This window comes from Trichechus manatus, unplaced genomic scaffold (assembly GCF_000243295.1).
Source record: "Trichechus manatus latirostris isolate Lorelei unplaced genomic scaffold, TriManLat1.0 scaffold00109, whole genome shotgun sequence".
NCBI lineage: Eukaryota > Metazoa > Chordata > Mammalia > Sirenia > Trichechidae > Trichechus > Trichechus manatus.
Window position 1 is genome coordinate 1,128,444 of NW_004444045.1, and position 11,486 is coordinate 1,139,929.

Consider the following 11,486-nt stretch of genomic DNA (forward strand, 5'->3'; position numbering starts at 1 on the left):
ATGTGGGGTGGGAACAGGCATAAAAGCAAATCATCATCTTAGAGATCTAGACTACATTATTATCCACAAAGTTGATACATAATTTCAGAGTAAGAAGGCAGTAACAGGCCAGGGAGAATAGAGAATGCTTTCCAAAGAAAATGGTTTTTAGCTGGGTCCAGGATGAATATAAGTAACCAAGTCCCAACCTGAAAGATATTTGAAGTCCTGATTTTTATATTATTCCCCTTTCAAAGTATTTCTGGGAATCCCAGGAATGTTTCCACGTCACACAAATTAGTCCTGGTTGTTGCTGGTACCTTGGCCACTCTTCTGGCACTGGCTGGCTTCCACTTTTCTGCCATTTTGAAATTGCTTTTCCAAGCTATTACCTTTCTCCCTATATCTAGTACCCCAGCATAAATAAGACCCGTATCCTTGATCCTCCAAATCCAATGCCGTTGAGTCAATTCCAACTCATAGCGACCCTATAGGACAAAGGAGAACTGCCCCATAGGGTTTCCAAGGAGCAGCTGGTGGATTTGAACCGCCAACCTTTTGGTTAGCAGCCTGAGCTCTTAACTACTATGCCACCAGGGCTCCTGATCCTCCAAAGCATATCTAAAACTAGGCTGTAACTTTAAACAAATCTTTTACCAAAAGCCTGAGGAAAAGAGAGGAATTACTATACAAACCAACCCTCTCCCTCGCCCCCAGAAAAATAACCACATAAAACTGGGAATTGGACCCAATGACTTCTAGAGTCTGTTGGCCATGCACTTCCTTGGAGGCTGCCCCATGCCTGTCTCCTGAGCTCTGACCTGTTGCCAAGTTGCAGGTGCCATTTCACCTCCCCTAGATGGCAGAGATTTTCGAATAGGGTAGCCTCTCATGAGTCCAGGCCCCACCCCCACAACAGCATAATCTGGAGAAATGTAACTGCCCACAGCGAAATCAGGGTAGCAGATCATCCACTTAACCATTCTAATCTAGAAGGGAGACTTTGCTTTATATAACCAAGAAGCTCACTGAAGTTTTCTCTCTACCCCCTAATAAAATTAATCTAAAAATTGTTGATGGCCCTTAGAGCTTCGCTGGCCTGGGGGTGATGCGCACCACCTCTATTCCCATTTCCTGGGCCTGAAGAAGTCTCAGGACCAAGCCTGACCTCAAAAGGTGGAGGAAATAAAATCCTCCCCCAGGGAGAGGAGGAAAGTACTTTCCAACAACAAAACAGCCCAGCCCCCTTTTCTCCACTCTTCTTTTACCTTATTTTTCTCCCACTCCCAAACCTTATGTCTTGTACTTTAACTTTTTCCTGATTTACATAATCTAAATCTAGTTTCCTGTTACTTAGCTTTTCTCTCTTTTTTCTTTACTCATTTTTTAGTCTCTTCCTCTATTTTTGCTCATCGACTTTCTGCTCCATTTCCACCAAGAAAAGTTGAGTTTCCCTTTGCTCTTCGATACCAACTCTTTTCTAAAAAATAATACGTATTTTATTTTTGGTGCAAATATACAGAGCAAAACATGCACCCAGTAAACAATTTCTACACATACAGTTCAGTGACATTGGGTACATTCTTCAAACACCAGCTCTTGAGGCTGTGTTCGGATGAATCCGTATGACTACTCACCAGATCTTGTGCCTGTACCTCATGATTTACTTTCCCACCCTCCCCACAGGATTACACGGAAGGAAATGGTGTCAGATCTGTACCTTCGATACTCACATGATATAAATTACCACCTACACTATTAAATAGACAATTGTCTTATTTTCAAGAATAATTGCTAATTATATTTTCCTTTTGTATTAAATTTTTCTCTTTTCTTTTTATTAACTATAACCTAGTTTTCACATTTATTATTTAAAAAAAAGAAACAAAACAGTTTTAAAGCAAACTGTTGAAAGCCGTTTTTACATAGGCCTATATCTGAAAAGGAGCCCTGGTGGCATAGTGGTTAAGAGCTCGGGTGCTAACCAAGAGGCTGGCAGTTCAAATCCACCAGCCGCTCCTTGGAAACCCTATGGAGCAGTTCTACTCTGTCCTTTAGGGTAGCTATGAGTTGGAATCAACTCGACCACAATGGGTTTTATATCTGAAAAAAAATCTGACCCATTCTGATACCCAAACTAGTGAATGTATGTTGGATTTCAAAACTTTTAAGGTCTTTACTGAGCTCAGATTGCATTCTCATACAGAAATACTTACCTATGGTGGATACTCAAATACCCATTTAACCCTAATAATACTCTAGACCCAAACCTACAGCTGGGGCTCTGAGGTAAGGCATTAGAATGGAGATACAGAAAGGGATTTGGAGAGGAAGAGGACTTAAAGGTAGAGATTCACTTTTCTTTTCTCTCTGGAACCTTCTAGAGCTTGACTACTACCTCCCGCCCCACAGTGAGATAAATGCTAGGACCAGGGGAACAATGGGAGGGTCTGGGAGACAGGGCAAAGTGGGCATTAGAATGGGAGTTTCCTCCCTAGCCCCGCCTTGAAGTGATAGTGAGGAGTGTCTAGGCCAAAATGAAATGTTCCTACCCACACCCTTCCTTTCCCCCCATTCATGCTCTCCCATCACTGGGCTACACATTCCCAGATCAGATGAGGGGGAGAGGTGGTAGTGGTCCTTTGAGCATGGAGATGGAGAGGAAGACAGTGGTGAGGTCAGCAGCAATGCAGTAGGGAAGGGAGACTGGACTTCTTGGGTACTTGTCAAAGCAAAGGTAGCTTCTCTCAATTTTTTTAAATTTCTCCACCCCAGCTTCCAACCTATGTGCTGCAAACAGGTTATAAGCATGACATGAAATATTGATCCTCTTAGCCCTTGAAATGACCAACAGGGATTAGCGCTCCTAGAGCCCCTCGACCTGAAGCTTCTGACGACCAGCGGCCTGAGGAAGTTCCTCAGAGGATGACTCAAGCAGAATTGGTTACAACAGGGCCCCCTGTGGTCCCCATAGGTAGCGAGCATGACGAGCAGCAGGCCTTGCTGCTCTGCAGCAGTATGCTGAGCACAGACAAGGAGGCACTGGCCACCTGAGCATCCCTTCTGTAGATAGCTGCAGAGCGTGCCACTGTCCACTGAGGCCAAGGGCTTCACGGAGCTGCTGGAGAAGTCCCCAAGAGGCAGGGTGTTCAGTCCAAGATGTGGCCCCACAGGGTGTTAGGGACTGGAAGATGTGAAGCATCTCTCTTCACATATTTGGGATGCTCCTGTTCACTTGCAGCTCTTGTGATAAATCTAGGGGGACTGCTCTCACAATGCATATATGCCTTCCAAATTAGAGCTTCATTTACTTTTTAAATACTCTTAAACGTTCTATTTAGTTCAAAATCCATTCACATTATTATAAAGATATCCAACATAATACTTGTCAATGAAAGAAAAGGAATAACAGTGACATCTTTGCTTTTTAACACTTTAAAGAGGTCTTCTGCACCAGATTTGCCCAAGGCAGTATGTTTGGTTTCTTGGCTACTGCTTCCATGGATGTTGATTATTGATCCATGTAGAATGAAATCATTGACAACTTCAATTTTTTCCCCACTTATCATGATGTTGTTTATCAATCCAGTTGTGAGGATACAAATATGTACCGTAGCTCTGTCTGCTCAGAGGGCCTAGAAGCAATAATGAATGGCACAGTAGGAATAAGCACACCTAGTACCCAGCTCTGTGTTTCTAAATAATATTCTCCAGTGAAAAGAACCAGGGCTCCTTGGAGAAGTGATCGATTCCAGGGCTTAGCAGGGAAAATAAAGGATGAATTTGGAATACCTTGTAATGCCAGAAACTAGAGCTATGCTTGAAAAAGGTTCAACTGGTTAAGGGGTTGTCTGCTAGTCTTCTCCAACGTAAAATTACTATTTTTCACTTTGTAACTGATAGATATTTTAGGCTTGTCAAAAGGACATAGGAGCCCACTGGAAGGCACTTTCAATGGCTAAAGCTGGGAAAATGTCTCAAAAAAACGATTAAAAAAAAAAAATCCACTGTTGTTGAGTTGATTCCAACTCACAGCAACCCTGTTCAACAGAGCAGAACTGCCCCATAGGGTTTCCAAGGAGCGCCTGGTGGATTCAAACTGCTGACCTTTTGGCTAGCAGCCAAACTCTTAACCACTACGCCACCAGGGTTTCCAAATAATAACAGCACTGATTAGAAACTATAGAATAAAATGAATATTCACGAGTGGATACCTGTATCAATAAGTAATTGAATGAATAAATGCAGAGAAAAGGCGGCTGTTCAGAAGAATTCCAAAGAACGTGTAGAAGGAATGAAAGAAATATAAAATCTCCATTAGGCAAATACACAGCAATCATTGTTGGCAAGATCCACCCATGGATTGCTAAGATCAGTGGGAGAAAGTTTAAGGAGAAATAAGATAGTAGCATAGTCTCAAAATATCTCCCCTAAGACAGCTATCAATTACCAAGTGAAAAATATAATTTTACATTGGAGAAAACTAGCAGACAACCCCTGAACCAACTGATCAAGGTCATGCTGCACACATAGGTTGTCTCAGAGGCGGTTCCTGGATCCCAAGCAGGCACAAGACTACTAGGATGAAGACCTCACCCAATGGCATCAACTCCTCCACGGGTGCTATGCCTATCTAGTCCAACTGAGCCACACACACGAGACACTGACACAGTGTGCGCAAAGTGAAAGCTGTTTGTATTTATAAAAAGTAGACAGCAAACGAGAGGAACAGATTTATGGTGAGCCGGCCCCTATGGCGTCACTAGGGTTGGTGTCACTCCTATGCTAATTTCCACAATATTGTGGCTAAAATCCCAGAAAATTTGATAAAATCAGCAACTATAAAAACATCGGCAGCAACAAAAACAAGGGCACCATGCTTGTAGCGCGTGCAAACGCAACCTCCTGATTAGAAGCGTCATTGTAACTGGGTAATAATGACAACTCTGACCGCAGCACATTAGAAAAAAAACCAAACCAAATACACTGCCATCCAGTCGATTCCAACTCATAGCGACCCTATAGGACAGAACAGAACTGCCTCATGGGGTTTCCAAGGAGCACCGGGTGGATTCGAACTGCCAATGTTTTGGTTAGCAGCCATAGCTCTTAACCACTGTGCCACCAGGGTTTCCAGTGGAGCACATTAGAAGGTTCAAAAAGCAAATCAGCATAGCGTTTTAGCCCTGTAGGTATACTGACACATGTAGGCTAGGCTTACGAGAAATGTTTTTGTTGTTATAACTACAGGGATATTTTTATAAAAAATAATAAATTTCTGCTGAAACACTGCACAAAAATTTTATAGACAGTCATTTTGGTGTCACCCCTCTGACAGTGTCATCTAGGGCAGTTCACACCCTCCCCCTCGCACTCTCCTAGTGACGCCACTGGCTGCCCTCCCCGCCCCCCCACCCCCCATTCATGTCCTACTTTGTACCGCAGGCTGACGTCTCAAAAGCGACTTGCTTATCCTTCTCAAAAACCGAAGTCCGTTTTTATGTTACTGGGCGGCTGTGGCTCAGGAGTCAGCAAGTGTGCCAACGTTCACGTGCTGGCTTCACATGGCCACTTCCGGTATGGGCGTGGCTGCACTGCCCGCTGTCTGTCTCTGCGCAGCTCCTCTTGACTGGGTCCGCCCCCATTGCTGACTGGCCCAGCTCTCAACCGGGAGCCTTGGGACAGCCCTGGGCTGGCCCCAGTTCCGGGCTGGCATTATGACAGCTCTTGAAGCAGAGCTGCTCTGCGGGTGGTCCCCTTGCATGGGGTGCCCCCTGCACTCCAGGCAGGCGCTGCCCCACGGCTGCCTCCGGCTCCTGCCCTGCTGGCTCCTGCCCTGCTGGCTCCTGCGCCGCCTGCCCTGCCTCTGGGCCTCGCTGCTCAGCTGCCTCTTGGTTCTGCTGTGCTGGTCGCTTGGGCCCCGCTGCTGCCGCTCTCACTGCGATCATTTCTCTAGGTGTTCAATGTTACTGGCTCAGTGTGGCGGCCCTTTACTCGTGTACAGCTCTTTACCAGGTCTGGGACGTTCTCAGTCCAGGTGTCACCAACACAATGGTTTCGAGGCCTGTACTCTTCTTGTTAAGAATAGCTAAGAGTCATGCGGATTTGAGGCGAGGCATGGTTTATTGTTCGCAGCCAGCAAGGAGACAGGGAGATCGTTCTCAAAGCGCTATCTCCCGGAACAAAGGGCTGGAGGAAATTTTATACTACGCAGGAAAGGAGAAGTCATACATATTCATTAAACGTCTGGGAAATTGCGTGCATATTCAAAAAAGGGTGTGGGGGTGGGCGTGTTGGCAGCCGCACAACGGGTGGTTCAAGACGGCAGCCCGTGTTCCTTCAAGATGGCTCCTGGTAGTCTCTTGACATCTGTGTTCCCAAGAAAATGGTGGTGCGTGCTGAAAACATGGCGACTGAGTTCAGCTTCAAGTTACCGACTGTTTCATGGCGCATGCGTGAAGTCTGGTTTTAGTTGGATCGCCTGAAAAACTATAGGCAGGAAGATTAGAAGGAAACAGGATGTGGTGACTCATTTATCTAGGTCGCAAGATGCTCTTTGTATTTTCTCGGAAGTTTTCTATTGACACAGCTTGTCGCCTGAGGCCTAACTGATCTCACAGATTCCTGTGTCTCAAAGAGGCGCTCTCCTCCCGGCTCTTGTCAATCAGGAGGCCCCGAACCTCTGTGAGATCTGCTGTTACACAGGAAAACGCCTTGAAATTTTCATGGCAAGTCTTCCCTCCAGAATCAAAGCCTAACCAGTCATTTTAGGCAGGTTACAAACCTAAGGCCAGAAAGGCCACATTAAGGGAACTCGTTGTACCCCGAAAGTTAACATCACCAGTAATAAGATATTTCTCCATCGTGTCCCCCCCCCCCCCCCCATATGATGCACCGAGAAGAACACAACATCGCTTCTGTCATTTTCTTGCCAAAAATGCATAACCTTACTCTAATTGCGAGAAAGGGTCAGACAAATCCAGTTTGAGAGACATTCTACAAAGTAACTGAATGATACTCATCCAAAGTGTCCAGATCATAAAGACAAGGATAGACTGAGGAACTAATGTCACAGACTAGCGGAGACTAAGGAGACACTAAGGAGGATGGGGAACGAGGGATATTGCTGATTGATGGTGGACGGAGCTTGGCTGAAGGCAGAGAATACCAGCAAGATGTTTTTCCGTTTGTTTTATTGACTATGCAAAGTCATTCAACTGTGTGGATCATAAGAAATTATGGATGACATTGTGAAGAATGGGAATTCCAGAACACTTAATTGTGCTCATGAGAAGCCTGTACATATACCAAGAGGCAGTCATTCAAACAGAACAAAGGGATACTGTGCGGTTTAAAATCAGGGAAGGTGTGCATCAGGACTGTATCCTTTCACCACACTTAATTAATCTGTATGCTGAGCAAATAACCCAAGAAGTTGGGCTATATGAAGAAGAACACGGCATCAGGATTGGAGGAAGACTCATTAACAACGTGATATGCAGAAGACACAACCCGGCTTGCTAAAAGCGAAGAGGACTTGCAGCACGTACTGATGAAGATCAAAGACTACAGAATTCAGTATGGATCACACCTCAACATAAAGAAGACAAAGATCCTCACAACTGGACCAGTAACCATCATCATGATACATGGAGAAAAGATTGAAGTTGTCAAGGATTTCATTTTACTTGGATCTACAATCAATGTCCATGGAAGCAGCAGTCAAGAAATCAAACCATGTATTGCATTGGGCATATCTGCTGCAAAAGATCTCTTCAAAGGGTTGAAAACAAAGATGTCACTTTGAGGACTAACATGTGCTTGACCCAAGCCAGGGTATTTTCAATCACCTCATATGCATGCAAAACCTGAACAATGAATAAGGAAAACCAAAGGAGAATTGACATATTTGACTTATGGTGTTGGTGAAGAATACTGAGTACACCATGGACTGCCAGAAGAACGAACAAGTCTGTCTTGGAAGAAGTACAGCCAGAGTGCTCGTTAGACATGAGGATGGTGAGACTTCGTCTCACATACTTTGGACATGTTGTCAGGAGGGACCAGTCCCTGAAGAAGGACATCATGCTTGGCAAAGTAGAGGGTCAGCGAAAAAGAGGAAGAGCCTCAACGAGATGGATTGACACAGTGGCTACAACAATGGGCTCAAGCATAAAGATTGTGAGGATGTTGCAGGACCGGGCAGTGCTTCATTCTGTCATACATAGGATCGCTGTGATTCAGAACCAACGCGACAGCGCCTAACAACAAGGAGATACAAACGTAACGTGGGATCCTGCATTGAATCTGGAACAGAAACATAATTTTAGAGCAGAAATTGGAGAAATTTGAATAAGGTTAGTAGTTAATATTAACCAACGTTAATTGGTTAATGTGAAAAATTTTTAAATAGCCAGTGCTAATTTCTTGGTTTTATGATTGTGTTATGCTTATGGAAGTTGATAACATTACAGGAAGCTGTGTAAAAGCTACAGGTTAACTCTACTATTGTTTGTGACTTTTCTGTGAGTCAAAGAATATTGAGTCAAAAATTAAAATTCAAGTTACAAAAGTATGTTGTTGTTGTTGTTGTTGTTGTTGTTGTTAGGTGCCATTGCTGTCGAGTTGATTCCAACTCATATCGACCCTATAGGATAAAGTACAACTGCCTCATAGGGCTTCCAAGGCTGCAGTCTTCACAGAGGCAGACGGCCATATCTTTCTTCCCCAATCAAAGAGGGAAAAAATACAACTTACCTGCCCCATACTTAAGAGTATTAGTGAAATTCTCATACATTATGTCTCCTTTTTGTTTAGTTTCTGAAAATGTTTCCAATTGTGTTAGTTACTTATTACTACATAACAAATTACCCCAAAACTTAGCATTTCGAAAGCAAAAACATTTGCTGTCTCACATAGTTTCTAGGACCAGGAGTCTAGGAGTGGCTTAACTGGATGGTTCTGGCTCTGAGTCTCTCAGAGGCTAGAAGATCCCTGCCAAGCTCACCCATGTGGCTGTTGGCAGGAGGCCTCTGTTCCTCACTCACCACAGGAACCTCTCCAGCTCACAAGCTGCTGGCTTCGCCAGTTAGTGATTTGAGAGAGAGGTGTGAGAGAGTCTGACCAAAATGAAAGCTGCAGTATCTTCTATAAAATGGAAGCTGCAGTATCTTCTATAACCTAGCCTCAGAAGTGACATACCATCATTTCTGTCATGTAAGATTGTTCACACAGACCAACCCTGGTTCAGTGAAGGAAGGGACTACACAAGAGTGTGAAAACCAAGAGGTGGGGATTAATGGGGGCCACTGTGGAAGCTGCCTACCACACTGATTTTTGTAGTTTTTGTTTTATTGGAGGAGGGAAATTCCGTAATCTGCTTTCATTCTTCTGTATTTACCCAGTAGTATTTTGCATTACTTGTTTTTATGTAAATTTTCAAACCCACACAAAAGTAGAGAAAAGAATATAATGAGCTCCCGTGTCTCCATCATCCACTGTAAACAATTTTCAGCATGTGGCCAGTCTTGTTTCATTTACGGATCCTCCATCTCCCTCTACCCTGTATTATATTAAAGCAAACCCCAGACATCATATCATTTTGTCTGTGGGTTTCTCTAAAATATAAGGAGTCTTTTCTTTTTAACAAGCGCTTTAACCACTGTACCACCAGGGCTCCTAATATCATTACTACACCTAAAAAAATTAATAATAATGCCTTACTACCAAGTTCAGTGTTCAGATTTCCCCCATAAGTGTCATTTTACAATTGGCTCATTTGAATCAGGGTGTCAGCAAGGTCCACATATTCACATAAGTATATAAATAGAAAAAATAAAATGTGCATAAAACCCATTGCCGTCAAATCGATTCCAACTCAAAGTGACTCTGTAGGATGGAGAAGAACTGCCCCATGGGGTTTCCAAGGACGAGCTGGTGGATTCGAACTACTGACCTTTTGGTCAGCAGCCAAGCTCTTAACCACTGTGCCAGCAGGATTCCAAAATGTGCATAGGGCCAGTTATATATTTAAAAAATGGGATGAAAATTCTCTTTGCACTTCCCTTCCATCCTGAACATGTTCCCTTGAATTCAGATCATTATAATAAGTGTCACCCATTAGGAATCAATTGGGTCTTTGTCACACATTATTCTTTCTGTAGAAAAAATGCAATCTGAGTTCTAAAAACAAAATTGTGGAAAACATCCCATTAGTAAGTTGAGGATGCCAGAAAATGCCACCCTGTATGACTTCACACTGGTGAACCTATTTAAGGCAATCAATTCAACATACTCAGATTGGTCGTGCAACCAGACCTGGATTATATGAACCACACACATTCCCTGCAAGGACAAAAGTATCTAAATGTATAATTTTCTCAATTTTAGTAGCTTAAAAGGTATTTCTGCAGAAATAGACGCAGCAAAAACCAAGCAAAGCAAACAAAGACACTTCCTTAGAAATAATCTGGCATCTCTAGCTATGGTTGTGAATTGTTCTGGAAGTGAGGTCTAAAGCAGATTAACATTATAAGTATTTGACAGTTATCGGCTGCCAAGTACAGGCTGAGAAATCGAAATCATTATTCAGCAAAGAGCAAGTTAGAGAAGTTAATAGTGTTTTATTAGTACTGGAGAAATATTGTTTTCCTCTGCTGCTTTAATGAAACACAAAAATATCGGTTTATTTTTCTTCACATGGTGGGAAACAAGCAGAAGGAACTTACTAGAAAATGCCTTGGACACTCAGCAGATTTTCTTTCATTTCTTCCTGTTGGATGAATAGAGGCAGGTTGGGAGAAGGATGCTTTGCTTTTCCTGCTGAATGTGTTGAAAAATTGATAAAGCACTTGCAGAATCCTAATATCTTCACGTTAAAAAAAATTAAATGGTTATTTTATCCAAACGCTGCTTTGGCAGACTAGGGAACGTGGGCCCCCAAGGAGGAAGTACTCAGGTCTCACAGCTGTTTAGTGCTAGAAACGAGGCTGAGCAAGGCTGAGCCAGACCTCAGCCTCCTGCAGCCTCCTGGGAGGCCACTTCACCGCGATGACTTTGCTAATATCAGAGTCAGCAGTAACTAGGAATAAAATGCTGAAGTCGTAATGCCCGTTTCACTATTTATTTTGAAACGCTTCGGAAATAGGTTGCAGTTGAACAAGTTAACATAAGATGTACTCACTAGTCCTTCACCTCTCAGTGCTGAGCCCTGAGACTTCAGAGAACCGAGCTTCCTGCACCATCTGCTCTGTTACAAACATGTGCAGGAGAATCTGCTGGAAGTGACTTGAATCTACAGTCCAATAGTTGGGATGATAATGGAGATAATTACCAACTACTGTCACTTATTCTTGTCTAGCAACTGGTCATTGTAATGCCTGTAATCTTTTTGGTCTTTACGGTGTGCCTATGCATTGTTGTTGGTGGTCGTTGAGTCAGTTCCAACTCATGGCCACCCCCATGTGTGCAGAGTAGAACTGCTCCATAGGGTTTTCAAGGCTGTGACC